Raw genomic sequence first — 6,907 nt, 5'->3', positions numbered from 1 at the left:
GGCTGACTTACTGAATGTCAGAGCTCAAAGAAGCACTCGTGTTTGCTCAACTTCCCTCTAGTGAGACACAGAGAACACCAAGCTGAAGGGTAGAAATGCTTGCTGCTGTCATGGCAGAAGCTTCTGTCTCGAAGTATGTCTTTATTCCATTTTATTATTTTGTATTTGCACAATTCTGAACAGTTTCAGATCTCTTCCCCCAGCCTCGATGTCTATTACCATGGAAAGAGTCATCTCCAGGTCTTCTACATTCAAGAGAAGAGACTTCCCTGGGAGGGTGGACCTTGAAAAATCTCTGGCCCCAAGTCCCTGGCACCCCAGCACCCCAGCACCTTCTTTCCAGAGATGTTCCCTTGATCTTACAACAGGACAACACTGCTGTAGCTTCCACTGGAGCCACCGTTGCTCCCAGTCCCGTTGCGCCCAGTCCCACTGCGTAAAATCTTTAACTCTTTCCTGCCCACCAGGTGCAAATAACACAGCTAAATACACAAGGCATATAGTAAGTGCACAGTCAATCTTGAAAATAAGGAAACAAATACCTAATAAACATTCATACCTGAAAGCATTGCTACTCTAAGCGTACTTGCATTTTAAAGGCTTTGCTCTTTAGTTCATCCAATCATTCAATGAATAGTTGCTAGTCTTCTATGAACCTCTACCCTCTGTGCCCAGTGCTAGACAGAAAAGGAGGAGCGAAAGCAGGTCTGGTCCTGACCTCACAGAGCTTGCTGTCCAGCAACACATCTGGATTTTGGTCAAATCATTTTTAATGCATACAAAGCAACAGGATGGAGTCTCTGAGGGTGTTTATCAGGAGAACCTCATTGAGTCTAGCCAGGCTGGGCAGGGAAACGTTCTATAGGGAAGGACGTGGGAACTCAAGCTTAAGGAAGATTCTCCAACTTGAGTGCAAGCCGCAGCTGGCGCAGTGGACAAAGAATGGCATTCTGAGTGGGAGAGACCCCTCTGGATGTCACTTGTCCCCCCTGTCAGTGACACCCTTTGCAAAGAGGCAGAGCTGGGCTGACTTTCCAGTTTTCCAGAAACGCACCTTGGAGCACTGCTCTTCAAACTTTTTGCTTGTTTACTCTCCAAAACAGCTTTGGAAAGTCTGGTGCCTCCTGGCAAAGGATATTATTTTGGCTATATTGTGAATATGGACATTTTGAAGCAAAACTGTGAACCATTTTTAAAAAGGTAGTCTGTGGGTTCTTTAAAAATCATGGTAATTTTATAACCACTTCATCCATGAAAAAAATTAACAAGCGCTCTTGTAACAATCAGATAGTTTACGTGTTTCTTTTTCTCCATAAACTAATAGTTTCCTTTCACTTCCCACATAGACACTTAAGCTCATATACTTTGATGCTTGAAAATCTTTAATTGATCACATTTATCTGCTACAAAAATGTGTATATAAACTGACTTTTAAACTTTGTTTTTAATTCCTAGAGCTCTATGGTGCTAAGTATTAAAAAGAATTTCTCCTCCATGGAGATATCATTTTTATAATTACTACATCATGGATTAAAATAATCCATGTAAAATATATTACAAATTTTGATAACTATTTAAGGAGAAATAACACAATCATATTTGAAACGTGCCTTTTAATGAGATGGATCTGTGATACTGTTGATGTTTCTGAGGATGATTTTGACTAATTACAGGAAAGAAAGAGGATTTAGTATAGATTCTCTTCCCCTTTTTGTTTATTTGTTTTATAGATGTTAAATGTTAGAAAATGTGTTCACAAAAGCCAAGTACATAGAAATGGAAGCTTCTTCTCTACCCTTTGTTACTCAAATTATTATTACAACTGAGTTAGGAAACAAAAATCACACTGATCTAGCATCAAAAAATATTTTTAATGTTTTGAATTATCCTTTTGTTTGGTTCCCTGGAAGTTTTTCATGTTAGTACAATGCACCATAATAAGAATCTCAGGACTCCCCTGGTAGCCCAGTGGTTAAGAATCTGCCTACCAATGCAAGGGACAAGGGTTCAGTCCCTGGTCCAGGAAGATCCCACATACCACAGAGCAACTAAGCCAGTTTGCCACAACTATTGAGCCTGCACTCTAGAACCAACATGCCACAACTACTGAGCCCACACGCTGCAACTACTGAAGCCCGCACACCTAGAGCCCGTGCACCGCAACAAGAGAAGGCACCGCACTGAGAAGCCCACGCACCACTACAAAGAGCTCCCGCTTGCCACAACTAGACAAAGCCTGTGCACAGCAATGGAAGACCCAAAGCAGCCAAAAAAAAAAAATTTAAGTAAGAATCTCAATGGGTAAAAGGTATGTTATTTTTTTGTTATTCGTGTGAAATAAAAAGGAGAAATTCAAGGACCGATTCAGTTGGTCCAATATTAGAAAAGAATTCATATGGAAGTTGATGATCCAAAACCAAAATTCTTCATGTGTCATTTGGAAAAAATGTTTATAAATCATCAGAGGTATATATACTTCAGTTTAAAGACCATGGGCTTTGAGGATCAAATAACACTCCACTCAACCCCAGAGACTGATAATAACCGTGGTTTCATTCCAACATGCTGACCTCCCAACCTGGGTGGGTGTTACTCAAACCCCCTCCCCCCACCAGCCTTCTTCATGCTGAGGGCTCACTCCAGGATTCTTCAGGACCTATGCCAGTGCAGGGTGAATTCCTCGTTGGGAATTAAATACCAGGAAGGGAACAGGTAGGGTGAAATGAGAATGGATAGCACAACTTGATCTTGGAGATCAAGGAAAGCTTACTCGAGAAAGTGACTCCAACCTGAGATATAATAGATGAATAGAAGTCTACAGGGCCATAGAGGGAAATAGAAGATGGAGAACACTTCAGGCAGACAGAAGGATACGTGAAAAAGAACTGAAAAAGGCAAGGTATGAGGGGCCCTGTAAGTTGGGAGGAAGCGGGCATGATTTATTCTCAGTGCAGTGGAAAGCCATCAAATGTTTTTAAAGGATGGACTGACATGATCAGATTTTCACTTCACTAAGGTCTTGCTGGGAACTAATGATGTCCAAGCCCCAGAAGAAAACACAAAGGAGGTGGCCAGCAAAGGGCAGAAAAGAACTGTCACCTCCTGCATTCTAGACAGTAGATCTTCCTTTATGCAACCTTCATTGCTTGACTCTTTGCAGCCCCTTCTCACTGAACTCCAGCCCCTGATGCCTCCCTCTATCTCAGTGCTGTTTAGTCACCTCTCCCCCAACCCTGTCTGTGAACATTTTGGCTTTCCAGTTCCAGAACAGGACTTCACAGTTATCCCTGAGCCCCAAGGGAATTCCAAGTTTTGAGAAGACAAGTGAGCCTGGCTCTCCCTACCTTTCATGAGGACCACAAACTTGCAACCAGCTTCTGGGGCTTCTGTAGACTGAGTGCCAAAGCCTATTGCCTCCTCTTCTACTGCTTGTCTATGCATGAGTATCAGAGCAAACCACTTTTTACAAATTTTCTAAGATACTAAATATTTATAATTAAAAAATAAGGTTTTTAAGGTGCTGTAAAGACCTCCAGCTCCATATCTGTATCTCAATTCCTCTCTTTATCTCCCTCTACACATCATATATATATATATATATATATACACCAAATATGGATTTACATTTTCCTGCTCCATAAGAGTTAGATAAAATCGATCAAAGCCCCTCTGCACATCCAGAGCTCTGTCCAAATCCCACAACTTCCCTAGAGAACCCTGGGCTCCCACTTCTTCTGAACACTTCACTTGGGGCATCCTCAGTCCATTAGTGTGTTATCCCCATTGATTCTGCATCAACGCACACAACTCTTTTAAATTCCTATCTAATTAAACATTAATGCAAAGTGTGAATGTATAAAAATCCTTGATAATAAATTTGGGAAGATGCAAGGATTCACATTATAGGAACCCAAACAGGTGGAAGTTGAATCTAAATTGGTCAAGCTCCTAAAAATTACTAAAATTCTAAAACTTGAGCACCAGGCTTCCTCCCTATCATTTAGCATACTTCTTGCCTTGACATATTTCTTTCCTTGTTCTCTCTTCCCAAACCAGATTAGTGATCACTTCCCTTCTTTGATGACCATGATGCCGGATTTGGGTTTCATCTTACCCCCAAAAATCTTCTCTTGATCCCCTTCCGTTCCTAAGCAGAGTGCTGGCATGAGCTCTTAACATAATAAGTATTTTCACCTGATTACAGATATGATCATGGGACTTGATATAATACATATGATATATTTTATAATGTAACATACATCTTTGGAGGTTAATCACAATATAGCCACAATGAATGACTTATAGCCCCAAATAAATGTGTACATTAATAAAAATAATTGTGAAATATGTGTTTGACCACTAAAAGCTCCTTTTGGATAGGGTAGTGTTCCAGGTTGAACTGCTTCCATGTTTTATAAAATTGAATGAAAAAAAATCCAAATTCATGAAATGTGAATAAATATCAAGTGACAAAAGAATATGCTGTGGAATAAGTCTGGGATGGCCTGGGTTGGGGGAGTGGAAGGCAGCAACATAATGTTTTTTTCCTGTAAAACTTCCTAGAGTTCTTATTATACCAGGTGAGCGTTCTTATATATGTCCATGATATGACATACAAAGTTTTCCAAACATGTTTGACTGTAGAACACTTGTACCTAAAGCATCTTGCTGGCTGGAGTTCTGTGGAATACGCTTCAGAAAACACAGTAGCTAGAGCGTGACTCAAGTTGTCTCTGCTTCCTAGTGCCCTAAGATTCTCAGACCCCAGCTAAGCGTGTTAAGAATCCCCTTTCTTTGCAAGAACACCCTTCATTACCTCTTCTGCCTTCCAGTCATCCTCTCTGGCCATCTCCAGTACAAAAGTATTTGGTCCAAGTTCCAGTGATGTAGATTGATAACCTCTGTGCCTTAAAATCTCATTTAAAACATGAAATACACTCAATGAATAGCTCACTAGAGCAAACTGAATTGAATTGGAGAATTTGAGCTCCTTACAATTGTCATAGGGAAGAATAAATCTGACTCCATGCTGGATCTGTTTCTTTAACCTCTGTAGGTGCTGTGGCTTTTGCTACAAGTTATGAATGCTGCCTATAGCCTGAAATACACAGGATAGCCCACTCTCAAGGCGCTGACTTTTAAAGTCGCAGAACAGAAAATAACATTCGTCTTGTTGGAGGTTTATAAAAACATTGTGACCGCACCTATGTGGACAGCTGCAAGAACAAAGGGTTCCACATGGATAGACCGAGAAAAACAAATATCGTATATTAATGCATATATGTGGAATCTAGAAAAATGGTACAGATCAACCTGTTTGCAAAGCAGAAATAGAGACACAGGTGTAGAGAACAAACATATAGACACCAGGAGGGAAAGCGGCAGGGTTGGGGGCGGGGGGGGGGCGATGAATTGGGAGATTGGGATTGCCATATATGCATTACTAATAAGAAAAAAATATCAAATTGTACACTTTAAATATAAGCAGTTTATTGTATGTCAATTATATCTCAAAAAAATTCCTTAAAAAAAAGGGGGTTCCAGCACCAGAAAGTTTGCAACAACCAATTACACATCCTCCCCTTTTAGTATAAAAGAAGCCTGAATTCTAACTCAGGTAGGATTATTCTTTGGGACCCTAGTCTAGTCCACCATCTTCTTGTTCTGCTGCCTTTCTGAATCAAGTCACTATTCCTTGCCCCAACAACGCGTCTCTTGATCTATTAGCTCGTCGTTCGGCAAGCAGTATGAGCTTGGACTCAGTAACAATCAGAAATCAAATCTCAATCAACTTTGTGCCCAGTTTACGGGAAGCCCTTAGTACACAGTTGTTAAATGAATGCACAGTAACTAATGCACAGTAGGTACTCTGTGAACTGTGACTCCTTTCACCCTTTTCCTAAAATAGAAAATAAAGCATTGCTTGAGCTGACAGAGTGTAATTCAGGGACTGGTCTTAGGGGATTTATTGCAAATAATCATTGGTGCTCACAGTCTCCATGCACCATCAAACCTGTCTTTGCACTTGTGAACCTGATAGCCATGGGAATCAGGGTAAAGCATTCCAATACTCCCACATCTTTCTGATTTCTTAGACGTTACAGTGGCGTTTGACCTGTTTACACCCAGTCCAAGTTCTAGGTAAATGATTCAGGATAATTCTTCTCCATTTTTTTCACAAGTTCTTGACCACCGACGATGAGAGATTGAGAGCTGAACTGAGGAAGTAAAAGTGTAACTTGAACATCTAAAGAAAACCACTTTAGTTTCTAAATGCATTGACTTTCCTTGAGTTACAGTAAAAACAGAGAAAAGCACATCTTGGAAACTGCTGTCAGTGCACATTTGTACTTTGAAGCCCTCCACCCCAAGAAAGTCATGCAATGCATTTCCCAGAAAAGTGAATACAGGCAGCAGGATGAAAGGGGTCCTCCCAGACCACAGCCATGTGCCCTCTCCTAGCTCTGCAGTTGGGCATTGAAGTTTCTTCCCCTCTCGTCTACTTAGAAAGGCATTTTGTTCTTGAACAGAAAATGTCTGGGCAGGAACTGTCTGCCCTGACTGCTTGGTACCTGGTCTTGGGGCAGAAAAGGAGATCACGATCGCTTCCCCATCTTGGTATTTAGGGAGGTTGGCATCCTTCCTGACTGCTTTTATCATCTCCTCTGGAAAACTGAGCCATGCCTTCTAATGACCCTCCCCCATCTTTGCCCACCTTTGGTCAACTATCTGTAGCCATGTCCATGGGAAGTTACAAGAGGAAGAAAATATGAATACTTTCCTGAGGATCTCAGACCCGTTTTACTACCAAAAAGTCTTGAGACTTGGACTTGAACTTCTGACCCATGGATCCTTGGGTTCCCTGGAGATCCTAGAATGTTCCAGATACAGTAATCTGTAATAAGTT

Source organism: Hippopotamus amphibius, chromosome 12, assembly GCF_030028045.1.
Source record: "Hippopotamus amphibius kiboko isolate mHipAmp2 chromosome 12, mHipAmp2.hap2, whole genome shotgun sequence".
In the NCBI taxonomy this organism is placed as follows: Eukaryota; Metazoa; Chordata; class Mammalia; order Artiodactyla; family Hippopotamidae; genus Hippopotamus; species Hippopotamus amphibius.
This window is presented reverse-complemented; position numbering follows the sequence as displayed.